The sequence below is a fragment of the Octopus bimaculoides genome, chromosome 15 (assembly GCF_046866305.1).
Source record: "Octopus bimaculoides isolate indiv1 chromosome 15, ASM4686630v1, whole genome shotgun sequence".
In the NCBI taxonomy this organism is placed as follows: Eukaryota; Metazoa; Mollusca; class Cephalopoda; order Octopoda; family Octopodidae; genus Octopus; species Octopus bimaculoides.
The window spans coordinates 75,760-90,000 of NC_142942.1; the positions used below are offsets into that span (position 1 = coordinate 75,760).

The 14,241-nt window shown below is 35.5% G+C and overlaps 1 long non-coding RNA gene across 3 annotated transcripts in view; it reads right to left on the reverse strand.

Annotated features, from left to right (window-relative positions):
- The window catches only part of LOC149132397 (uncharacterized), a 115,042-nt gene that overhangs the window by 52,598 nt on the left and 48,203 nt on the right, over nucleotides 1-14,241 (reverse strand). Inside the window, exon 2 of one of the 3 annotated variants that reach the window (XR_016244403.1) lies at nucleotides 2,347-3,389. The exons of 1 other annotated variant lie outside the window; for it this stretch is intronic. This is a non-coding gene — a long non-coding RNA (uncharacterized LOC149132397). One more of the 3 variants, XR_016244404.1, reaches the window with a different exon arrangement.

Below are 14,241 nucleotides of genomic sequence, written 5' to 3' on the forward strand. Positions count from 1 at the left end.
CTGCCTTAGAGTCATACAAACCGACATCTATCATACCCACTCCCATAATGCAGAAACAACTATTGCTCTTCTACAACCATTTTATCAAATTTTATTTTAATAGGCTGAAGAATTTCTCTTCTTTTCCGTCTCCACCACCCTTTTGTAAAGAACCATACATGATGTAATCGATAGAGTATGAGGGGATACTGAAAAGTTCTTAAGGCCTGGCTGAAGGCCCAACTTCTCGAGTTCTTTTACATGGCTTCGAAAAATTGAAGGACCGCTATAGTAATTGTGTGGGTCTGAGAGGGGAATATGTTGAATAAAATTGTAATTAACTGATCCTCCTGTATTTTCTTTGACGCAAAGCCAGGAACTTTTCAGCATCCCTCGTATACTTCTGGTAGTTATTTGTTGCTGTTATTGAGTTATTGAGTTTCAGTTTAGCGCTGATAAATGCATTCCACCTTTGACAGACCCATTTTCATATTTTGTATTGTATTTGTTTTCAAGAATAGTGTATCCCCTGCAGTATACTTTCAAATATGTTTCTTTAGAGGGTGTATTTAAGAGAGATTCGGCTACTATTTGTAACAGACCGTATGACCACATGGATGTTTTCTCGTTGGTTTTTCTGCACTTATCTTATTGACTCTGGTGCAATAAATAAAGGCAGAGTCAAACACAATGAGATGTATCCTGGAAACGAAGGGAGAGTAAACTAAATATAGACATGTATTTAGTCAAACGCATTCCCGTCTCGGCCATCTCCTTCACCTTTGTTCACCTTCTCTGAGATATTCATGTTTTGGAGGAGAGAGAGAGAGAGAGAGAAAAAATCAATCCTTGCTATCTCTGCTTCACAACCCACCTCGCTTCACGGTTCACTGATCTTTGCTACTTGCCATTTGCAAAGAAAAGGTGATAAAAGTATTTCAAATAATGTTAGCGATCAGAATGTTTGTATAATTTATCAAAGCTTGCTAATCAAGCGAAACGTTCGAAGTAAAATATGCCAATATGCTATTATTGGCGATACTGATTTTCTTCTTCCTTTTCTTTAATTCAGCGTAAGGTCATTCATCGGTGAGATTGATTACATTATTTATAACAAGTTACTTTTTTCATATACAACGTATAACAGAACGTCACTTATTCTTGATTACCACACAGCCTGCTTCCGACCATCTATAGTAACTGTAGTGGTAGCAGCAGCAGTAGCAATAGCAGCAGCTTGTAGAAGGAGGAAGGGAGAAGAAACGTTCTAATCCCACTGGAAATTAAAGTCATCTCTTCTCTAATTATTATGCTGACTAGTTAAAAAGGCAGAAGGTCTATATTTATACCAGTAGCAGGAATGAGATGTTGTAATGTTCATGCCTTTTCGAAGATCATTACTGAATGGCTGCAGTCAGGAACCGAAACCGGCCACAACTCTTTACCATATCTGGGTCTATACATACACATTTATAGCTTACATTGATACTACACACTCTATGTGAGTACATGACTGGTGTTTATTTTATCGATCAACTTCACATAGGAACAGAGAACTAACCAAGACATTTTAAGATCATATTCCACTGCTTCTGCAGTATTGCACACATGTTTAAGAGACTTCAAACCACGGCCAAATTCGCTTGTCTCTAAATAGGTTCTGTAAGGCAGGCTATAAATAGCGTGAATACTCTAATTGATGACTGTTTTGTTAGTTTGCAATACTGACTTCGTATCTCATGAAAGCATGAAGAAATCAATGGAAAAACCACTCCACCATGTTCGAACGATCTAATTAGTTTAATAAACAACAACAACAATACGATGAGTAGAAAAGATTAAAAACCAGATCCCGGACACAGTCAATCAAGAATTTTCTTCTGTGCTCTTGACAGTAAAATAATCATTACATGGGTGTGAAAAGAAGATGTAACATACATACGTATACGCGCGCACGCACACACACACACAGATGTGTTGGCGCTATAAGGTGCTAATGAAAATCATTTCGCAGACTCCGCACCGAGCGTGCTCACTTCACCTTACATAGTTTGTGATAATGACTCATTAGCCTGAAGGCCAATCAGAAGACTTCATATTCAGGACGTGCAGAAGGTGATTTCAAAATTGCAAGTTTTATTACCCTTGGATACCCATTTACAGCCAGGTAGCTGTTGATAGTTAAGTGTGTAAGGAACGACCGTGCGAACTTAAAAAGGAGATATGGTGACGAATGGAAAAACAGAGGACTCCTTTTATTTAAACGTGTCACACGGTCGAACACAAAAAAATATATATCAAATATGATATACAAATATGTTATACGACGATAACATAGATGACCAGTAATGAAAGACCACAACCGTATGAGATGAATAACAGAGATATTTATTATGGCGTTAAAGATGCATGTCTATGTGTGAGTGTGAATGCGACATATAATAACATAATCAAAGACAGGCCGTCGTACAAAGAAAAGTGTGTATGTGAGTGATACATGTGTGTGTATGTAAGTGATACATGTGTGTGTATGTGAGTTATTACAGCAGATACAAAGAGTCAGTAAATAACACATGAGCATTTTATACCAGTTCTTGTGTACCCAATAGTATGAGTCTGTATGTGAAAGGAGGGGAAGCTGAGTGTGGCATAGCTGATCACTAGTCGTGATGTCGTGGCATCGATGCCGGGCCGTGATTCTTGTTATACAGATGTTCGTCGCTGGCTGAAATTCTTGTCTGTTTATTTATCGTGGTGAAGCTGAGTCACCTAACAGAATCGAAGAGAGAGATGTGCCGCGGTGGTTTGGATTGGTGTACATAGAAAGTCGTGTAGACGCTGGTGGGGATTGATGCTGGTTAGTAGTAATCGTGTTGGTCATGACGATGATGCTGGTCAGTAGTCGTAGACTCATGTTGCTGATGTGGCGACGGCGGTGGTCATCGTTGGCTGGACGAAGCTGTTGAAGTGGTCGCTGGCTGATTGTTGCTGCTGCTGTCGTGTGGTACACGGAACAGTCTCTAAGAGAAACTGAACCGAGACAAATTTGTTGGGTATGAGTTGATCTATTTATAACAAACTATCGGCTCCCGATGGCTTCAGAAACATACTCTATCACGTGACCTTATTAGGGGCCGTGATTGGTCAGTTTGCGTTCTGGCGGGAACGGTTCGAAGAAGTTGCCGCTTCGAATAATAATCAGTCACGTGATGACAAGGAATGGGTTCTCTGCTACGCTCGCGTGTGTTTATATTTAAATGAGAAGAATGTATGTAATGGCGATAGTAGTTTTGTATGTAATGGCGATCGAGGTGGAAGAGACGATAGGTAGTTTCACTACAAGTGTCTTGGCCACTGACACAGTGCAGTCTCCCAGGTCCCATGTGTTTTAGCATACAGAACTAGTTATTCTGTTGAAAGAGAAAACAAAATGTTAAATCGAAAATAGGTTGTTGTAGAAAAAATAGAAAGCAAATAAAGAAACTGTCTTTGGAGACGTTATAAGTTAAATAATTTCTTGGAAAGTGAAACGTTCTTTTCGACCTTCAACAAGGATGGAAACGACCTTCAACAGGGATGGAAACGACCTTCAACAGGGATGGAAACGACCTTCAACAGGGATGTCGCAAAGTTTATTATTTTCTGAATAAAATGAATCATTGAAATGAAGTGAAATGAAACGCAATCATCAGTATAACGAAAGAACTAACAAGTTCATACTTCACAATAATAGTTCCATACTTTCTCAACTTGAGTATCTATGTGTGTGTTAAGAAAAGAAGTGTTTCTTTATAATAATAGTAAAAAATATAAAACAAACAAGTAACCACATTAAAATTACATTGGCAACTATTTTAACCCCTCAGTGCGGCATTGCAGATTACACGACAGCATTACCATTTTTAATCAACTCCCAATAAACTCAGCGTCAGCAATAACAAAGAGAGAAATTTATTGCCAAAAATCTATCGTCTGTCTAATTAAAAATGATCACCACTTCAGCAGTGATTGTTTTCACAAAGGTATATCTTTTTATTTATTAATCATTCTTCATTATTCAACAAGCTATAACTAATTCAAGAGATTAGGGTGGCAAGCTGGTAGGCTGGGCAAAATGCTTAATGGCATCTCGTTCGTCTTTGCGTCCTGAGTTCAAATTCCACTGAGGTCGACTTTGTCTTTCATCTCTCGCGGGGTCTATAAAATAAGTGCCAGTGAAACACTGGGGTCTATCTAATTGACCGATTCCCCTCTCAAAATTGTTGGCCGTGAGCCAAAACTTGAAAACAATCTTCCAAACGAATATTTTTTTTTCCCCTAGCATAGAGCTGAACACTATATAGGAGTCTTTAATGAAGAAAGAAAAATATTAAGTCATCGGTCATAAAAATTGCAGATTTAACTCTTTGAACCTCCAAATATGCTTTAGGGAACACGTTTTGTTTGACTATACCCCCGGAAGACGCAAAACCGAACAGCCACATGATGATTTTGTTTAATCAGAATATAACAATGTTTTTGTCGATTAGCGAGTCGTAAACCATGTTTTTGCGGCTTCTAAGGGTATACTTAAACAAAATCTCACTTGCTAAAGCGAACTCGTAATTTCAAATGGTTAAAACTTCTATTTTCCATAGTTTTAATTAATCTGCCTAATTATTCTACTGAACAGAGAGATAGTGAATATGCCACTCCAATGGTTACGACGACGAGGGTTCCAGTTGATCCGATCAACGGAACAGCCTGCTCGTGAAATCAATGTGCAAGTGGCTGAGGACTTCATAGACACGCGAACCCTTAACATAGTCTTCAGAGAGATTCAGCGTGACGCAGAACGTGACAAAGCCGGCCCTTCGAAGTACATGTACAACTCATTTTTGCCAGCTGAGTGGACTGGAGCAACGTGAAATAAAGTGTCTTGCTCAAGGACGAAACGCACTGCTGGGAATCGAACACACAGAATATAAGCATTGGTTAAGTATTATGTGTTGCACTTTACTTAGTGGGTATGAGTTCGTTCTCGGTGTCTGTCAACCTACATAAATTCCAATTCGAGCGAACCGAGTAAATTGCACCATAAGTAAAAGCATATCTCTCTATAATGAACGGCGGATAATCTACCTCTTTGAATTTGATAAAGGGCCCAGATCGAAATTCCGAGAAAGTTATCGAATAAGATATTCACGTGATAAAGGCCATAGTATATAATGGCCCATAGTATATAAAGACCATAGTATATAATGGCCCAAACATTGTGACTATAACACCCAAGATGAGGACACTAGTTTGAATTCATCGATAAATAAGTAATAATAATAACAACAACAATAACAACAAGAGCACTCAGAGAGCTCAAACCTCCACCACTGTTTTTTTTAGATGAAACAATTTTACTTTTTTCCTTCTTTCTTCAATAAAACAATTTTACTTTTTTCCTTTTTAATATCTCATGAAAGGTTCTAAATCTTTTAGCTCCACTACAGGTGGCAATTCATCGAACTCCGCATTGACTTACCGTCTGGATGAAAATTTTGTGAGTTCTTGTGATATTGCTTTTTGAACGCTTTTGGGGACACTTTGTAATACTGCCTTGCGGCAATTGTAAAATTTATTGTTTTCTGTTAAAGATTGTTAATTGCTTTTTGAAAGCATTTGTTTTTTTATCCCCCCCCCCCCCCCACATTAAAATTACATTGGCAACTATTTTAACCCCTCAGTGCGGCATTGCAGATTACACGACAGCATTACCATTTTTAATCAACTCCCAATAAACTCAGCGTCAGCAATAACAAAGAGAGAAATTTATTGCCAAAAATCTATCGTCTGTCTAATTAAAAATGATCACCACTTCAGCAGTGATTGTTTTCACAAAGGTATATCTTTTTATTTATTAATCATTCTTCATTATTCAACAAGCTATAACTAATTCAAGAGATTAGGGTGGCAAGCTGGTAGGCTGGGCAAAATGCTTAATGGCATCTCGTTCGTCTTTGCGTCCTGAGTTCAAATTCCACTGAGGTCGACTTTGTCTTTCATCTCGCGCGGGGTCTATAAAATAAGTGCCAGTGAAACACTGGGGTCTATCTAATTGACCGATTCCCCTCTCAAAATTGTTGGCCGTGAGCCAAAACTTGAAAACAATCTTCCAAACGAATATTTTTTTTTCCCCTAGCATAGAGCTGAACACTATATAGGAGTCTTTAATGAAGAAAGAAAAATATTAAGTCATCGGTCATAAAAATTGCAGATTTAACTCTTTGAACCTCCAAATATGCTTTAGGGAACACGTTTTGTTTGACTATACCCCCGGAAGACGCAAAACCGAACAGCCACATGATGATTTTGTTTAATCAGAATATAACAATGTTTTTGTCGATTAGCGAGTCGTAAACCATGTTTTTGCGGCTTCTAAGGGTATACTTAAACAAAATCTCACTTGCTAAAGCGAACTCGTAATTTCAAATGGTTAAAACTTCTATTTTCCATAGTTTTAATTAATCTGCCTAATTATTCTACTGAACAGAGAGATAGTGAATATGCCACTCCAATGGTTACGACGACGAGGGTTCCAGTTGATCCGATCAACGGAACAGCCTGCTCGTGAAATCAATGTGCAAGTGGCTGAGGACTTCATAGACACGCGAACCCTTAACATAGTCTTCAGAGAGATTCAGCGTGACGCAGAACGTGACAAAGCCGGCCCTTCGAAGTACATGTACAACTCATTTTTGCCAGCTGAGTGGACTGGAGCAACGTGAAATAAAGTGTCTTGCTCAAGGACGAAACGCACTGCTGGGAATCGAACACACAGAATATAAGCATTGGTTAAGTATTATGTGTTGCACTTTACTTAGTGGGTATGAGTTCGTTCTCGGTGTCTGTCAACCTACATAAATTCCAATTCGAGCGAACCGAGTAAATTGCACCATAAGTAAAAGCATATCTCTCTATAATGAACGGCGGATAATCTACCTCTTTGAATTTGATAAAGGGCCCAGATCGAAATTCCGAGAAAGTTATCGAATAAGATATTCACGTGATAAAGGCCATAGTATATAATGGCCCATAGTATATAAAGACCATAGTATATAATGGCCCAAACATTGTGACTATAACACCCAAGATGAGGACACTAGTTTGAATTCATCGATAAATAAGTAATAATAATAACAACAACAATAACAACAAGAGCACTCAGAGAGCTCAAACCTCCACCACTGTTTTTTTTAGATGAAACAATTTTACTTTTTTCCTTCTTTCTTCAATAAAACAATTTTACTTTTTTCCTTTTTAATATCTCATGAAAGGTTCTAAATCTTTTAGCTCCACTACAGGTGGCAATTCATCGAACTCCGCATTGACTTACCGTCTGGATGAAAATTTTGTGAGTTCTTGTGATATTGCTTTTTGAACGCTTTTGGGGACACTTTGTAATACTGCCTTGCGGCAATTGTAAAATTTATTGTTTTCTGTTAAAGATTGTTAATTGCTTTTTGAAAGCATTTGTTTTTTTATCCCCCCCCCCCCCGTTGGGGAGGAATAATTACTTTAAAAATTCATGATGTGTGGCAACGCAGATAATAGTACGTCGGAAACGAGCCCAACAGAAAGCTCACTAATGACACCAATGACACCCCAACCAATGACGCCACAAGATTTTCTATGTCTCCCGAGTGAGACCCCAAGAAATAGCATTGTACCAACAAGAAATAGCATTGTATCAACAATAAATAGCATTGTACCAACAAGAAATAGCATTGTACCAACAAGAAATAGCATTGTACCAGCAAGAAATAGCATTGTACCAACAAGAAATAGCATTGTATCAACAAGAAATAGCATTGTACCAACAAGAAATAGCATTGTACCAACAAGAAATAGCATTGTACCAGCAAGAAATAGCATTGTATAAACAAGAAATAGCATTGTACCAACAAGAAATAGCATTGTACCAACAAGAAATAGCATTGTACCAACAAGAAATAGCATTGTATCAACAAGAAATAGCATTGTACCAACAAGAAATAGCATTGTACCAACAAGAAATAGCATTGTACCAACAAGAAATAGCATTGTACCAACAAGAAATAGCATTGTATCAACAAGAAATAGCATTGTACCAACAAGAAATAGCATTGTACCAACAAGAAATAGCATTGTACCAACAAGAAATAGCATTGTACCAACAAGAAATAGCATTGTATCAACAAGAAATAGCATTGTACCAACAAGAAATAGCATTGTACCAACAAGAAATAGCATTGTATCAACAAGAAATAGCATTGTACCATCAAGAAATAGCATTGTACCAACAAGAAATAGCATTGTACCAACAAGAAATAGCATTGTACCAACAAGAAATAGCATTGTATCAACAAGAAATAGCATTGTACCAACAAGAAATAGCATTTTACCAACAAGAAATAGCATTGTACCAACAAGAAATAGCATTGTATCAACAAGAAATAGCATTGTACCAACAAGAAATAGCATTGTACCAACAAGAAATAGCATTGTACCAACAAGAAATAGCATTGTACCAACAAGAAATAGCATTGTATCAACAAGAAATAGCATTGTACCAACAAGAAATAGCATTGTACCAACAAGAAATAGCATTGTACCAACAAGAAATAGCATTGTACCAACAAGAAATAGCATTGTATCAACAAGAAATAGCATTGTACCAACAAGAAATAGCATTGTACCAACAAGAAATAGCATTGTACCAACAAGAAATAGCATTGTATCAACAAGAAATAGCATTGTACCAACAAGAAATAGCATTGTACCAACAAGAAATAGCATTGTACCAACAAGAAATAGCATTGTACCAACAAGAAATAGCATTGTACCAACAAGAAATAGCATTGTATCAACAAGAAATAGCATTGTACCAACAAGAAATAGCATTGTACCAACAAGAAATAGCATTGTACCAACAAGAAATAGCATTGTACCAACAAGAAATAGCATTGTATCAACAAGAAATAGCATTGTACCAACAAGAAATAGCATTGTACCAACAAGAAATAGCATTGTACCAACAAGAAATAGCATTGTATCAACAATAAATAGCATTGTACCAACAAGAAATAGCATTGTACCAACAAGAAATAGCATTGTACCAACAAGAAATAGCATTGTATCAACAAGAAATAGCATTGTACCAACAAGAAATAGCATTGTACCAACAAGAAATAGCATTGTACCAACAAGAAATAGCATTGTATCAACAAGAAATAGCATTGTACCAACAAGAAATAGCATTGTACCAACAAGAAATAGCATTGTATCAACAAGAAATAGCATTGTACCAACAAGAAATAGCATTGTACCAACAAGAAATAGCATTGTACCAACAAGAAATAGCATTGTATCAACAAGAAATAGCATTGTACCAACAAGAAATAGCATTGTACCAACAAGAAATAGCATTGTACCAACAAGAAATAGCATTGTATCAACAAGAAATAGCATTGTACCAACAAGAAATAGCATTGTACCAACAAGAAATAGCATTGTACCAACAAGAAATAGCATTGTACCAACAAGAAATAGCATTGTATCAACAAGAAATAGCATTGTACCAGCAAGAAATAGCATTGTACCAACAAGAAATAGCATTGTATCAACAAGAAATAGCATTGTACCAACAAGAAATAGCATTGTACCAACAAGAAATAGCATTGTACCAACAAGAAATAGCATTGTACCAACAAGAAATAGCATTGTATCAACAAGAAATAGCATTGTACCAACAAGAAATAGCATTGTACCAACAAGAAATAGCATTGTACCAACAAGAAATAGCATTGTATCAACAAGAAATAGCATTGTACCAACAAGAAATAGCATTGTACCAACAAGAAATAGCATTGTACCAACAAGAAATAGCATTGTATCAACAAGAAATAGCATTGTACCAACAAGAAATAGCATTGTACCAACAAGAAATAGCATTGTACCAACAAGAAATAGCATTGTATCAACAAGAAATAGCATTGTATCAACAAGAAATAGCATTGTACCAACAAGAAATAGCATTGTACCAACAAGAAATAGCATTGTACCAACAAGAAATAGCATTGTACCAACAAGAAATAGCATTGTATCAACAAGAAATAGCATTGTACCAACAAGAAATAGCATTGTACCAACAAGAAATAGCATTGTACCAACAAGAAATAGCATTGTATCAACAAGAAATAGCATTGTACCAACAAGAAATAGCATTGTACCAACAAGAAATAGCATTGTACCAACAAGAAATAGCATTGTATCAACAAGAAATAGCATTGTACCAACAAGAAATAGCATTGTACCAACAAGAAATAGCATTGTACCAACAAGAAATAGCATTGTACCAACAAGAAATAGCATTGTATCAACAAGAAATATCATTGTACCAACAAGAAATAGCATTGTACCAACAAGAAATAGCATTGTATCAACAAGAAATAGCATTGTACCAACAAGAAATAGCATTGTACCAACAAGAAATAGCATTGTACCAACAAGAAATAGCATTGTATCAACAAGAAATAGCATTGTACCAACAAGAAATAGCATTGTACCAACAAGAAATAGCATTGTATCAACAAGAAATAGCATTGTACCAACAAGAAATAGCATTGTACCAACAAGAAATAGCATTGTACCAACAAGAAATAGCATTGTATCAACAAGAAATAGCATTGTACCAACAAGAAATAGCATTGTACCAACAAGAAATAGCATTGTATCAACAAGAAATAGCATTGTACCAACAAGAAATAGCATTGTACCAACAAGAAATAACATTGTATCAACAAGAAATAGCATTGTACCAACAAGAAATAGCATTGTACCAACAAGAAATAGCATTGTATCAACAATAAATAGCATTGTACCAACAAGAAATAGCATTGTACCAACAAGAAATAGCATTGTACCAACAAGAAATAGCATTGTACCAACAAGAAATAGCATTGTATCAACAATAAATAGCATTGTACCAACAAGAAATAGCAGTGTACCAACAAGAAATAGCATTGTACCAGCAAGAAATAGCATTGTACCAACAAGAAATAGCATTGTACCAACAAGAAATAGCATTGTACCAACAAGAAATAGCATTGTATCAACAAGAAATAGCATTGTACCAACAAGAAATAGCATTGTACCAACAAGAAATAGCATTGTACCAACAAGAAATAGCATTGTACCAACAAGAAATAGCATTGTATCAACAAGAAATAGCATTGTACCAACAAGAAATAGCATTGTACCAACAAGAAATAGCATTGTACCAACAAGAAATAGCATTGTACCAACAAGAAATAGCATTGTATCAACAAGAAATAGCATTGTACCAACAAGAAATAGCATTGTACCAACAAGAAATTGCATTGTATCAACAAGAAATAGCATTGTACCAACAAGAAATAGCATTGTACCAACAAGAAATAGCATTGTATCAACAAGAAATAGCATTGTACCAACAAGAAATAGTATTGTACCAACAAGAAATAGCATTGTATCAACAAGAAATAGCATTGTACCAACAAGAAATAGCATTGTACCAACAAGAAATAGCATTGTACCAACAAGAAATAGCATTGTACCAACAAGAAATAGCATTGTATCAACAAGAAATAGCATTGTACCAACAAGAAATAGCATTGTACCAACAAGAAATAGCATTGTACCAACAAGAAATAGCATTGTACCAACAAGAAATAGCATTGTATCAACAAGAAATAGCATTGTACCAACAAGAAATAGCATTGTACCAACAAGAAATAGCATTGTATCAACAAGAAATAGCATTGTACCAACAAGAAATAGCATTGTACCAACAAGAAATAGCATTGTACCAACAAGAAATAGCATTGTACCAACAAGAAATAGCATTGTATCAACAAGAAATAGCATTGTACCAACAAGAAATAGCATTGTACCAACAAGAAATAGCATTGTACCAACAAGAAATAGCATTGTATCAACAACAAATAGCATTGTACCAACAAGAAATAGCATTGTACCAACAAGAAATAGCATTGTACCAACAAGAAATAGCATTGTACCAACAAGAAATAGCATTGTATCAACAAGAAATAGCATTGTACCAACAAGAAATAGCATTGTATCAACAAGAAATAGCATTGTACCAACAAGAAATAGCATTGTACCAACAAGAAATAGCATTGTATCAACAAGAAATAGCATTGTACCAACAAGAAATAGCATTGTACCAACAAGAAATAGCATTGTACCAACAAGAAATAGCATTGTACCAACAAGAAATAGCATTGTATCAACAAGAAATAGCATTGTACCAACAAGAAATAGCATTGTACCAACAAGAAATGGCATTGTACCAACAAGAAATAGCATTGTACCAACAAGAAATAGCATTGTATCAACAAGAAATAGCATTGTACCAACAAGAAATAGCATTGTACCAACAAGAAATAGCATTGTACCAACAAGAAATAGCATTGTACCAACAAGAAATAGCATTGTATCAACAAGAAATAGCATTGTACCAACAAGAAATAGCATTGTACCAACAAGAAATAGCATTGTACCAACAAGAAATAGCATTGTATCAACAAGAAATAGCATTGTACCAGCAAGAAATAGCATTGTACCAACAAGAAATAGCATTGTATCAACAAGAAATAGCATTGTACCAACAAGAAATAGCATTGTACCAACAAGAAATAGCATTGTACCAACAAGAAATAGCATTGTACCAACAAGAAATAGCATTGTATCAACAAGAAATAGCATTGTACCAACAAGAAATAGCATTGTACCAACAAGAAATAGCATTGTACCAACAAGAAATAGCATTGAATCAACAAGAAATAGCATTGTACCAACAAGAAATAGCATTGTACCAACAAGAAATAGCATTGTACCAACAAGAAATAGCATTGTATCAACAAGAAATAGCATTGTACCAACAAGAAATAGCATTGTACCAACAAGAAATAGCATTGTACCAACAAGAAATAGCATTGTACCAACAAGAAATAGCATTGTATCAACAAGAAATAGCATTGTACCAACAAGAAATAGCATTGTACCAACAAGAAATAGCATTGTATCAACAAGAAATAGCATTGTACCAACAAGAAATAGCATTGTACCAACAAGAAATAGCATTGTACCAACAAGAAATAGCATTGTATCAACAAGAAATAGCATTGTACCAACAAGAAATAGCATTGTACCAACAAGAAATAGCATTGTATCAACAAGAAATAGCATTGTACCAACAAGAAATAGCATTGTACCAACAAGAAATTGCATTGTACCAACAAGAAATAGCATTGTACCAACAAGAAATAGCATTGTATCAACAAGAAATAGCATTGTACCAACAAGAAATAGCATTGTACCAACAAGAAATAGCATTGTATCAACAAGAAATAGCATTGTACCAACAAGAAATAGCATTGTACCAACAAGAAATAGCATTGTATCAACAAGAAATAGCATTGTACCAACAAGAAATAGCATTGTACCAACAAGAAATAGCATTGTATCAACAATAAATAGCATTGTACCAACAAGAAATAGCATTGTACCAACAAGAAATAGCATTGTACCAACAAGAAATAGCATTGTACCAACAAGAAATAGCATTGTATCAACAATAAATAGCATTGTACCAACAAGAAATAGCAGTGTACCAACAAGAAATAGCATTGTACCAGCAAGAAATAGCATTGTACCAACAAGAAATAGCATTGTACCAACAAGAAATAGCATTGTACCAACAAGAAATAGCATTGTATCAACAAGAAATAGCATTGTACCAACAAGAAATAGCATTGTACCAACAAGAAATAGCATTGTACCAACAAGAAATAGCATTGTACCAACAAGAAATAGCATTGTATCAACAAGAAATAGCATTGTACCAACAAGAAATAGCATTGTACCAACAAGAAATAGCATTGTACCAACAAGAAATAGCATTGTACCAACAAGAAATAGCATTGTATCAACAAGAAATAGCATTGTACCAACAAGAAATAGCATTGTACCAACAAGAAATAGCATTGTATCAACAAGAAATAGCATTGTACCAACAAGAAATAGCATTGTACCAACAAGAAATAGCATTGTATCAACAAGAAATAGCATTGTACCAACAAGAAATAGTATTGTACCAACAAGAAATAGCATTGTATCAACAAGAAATAGCATTGTACCAACAAGAAATAGCATTGTACCAACAAGAAATAGCATTGTACCAACAAGAAA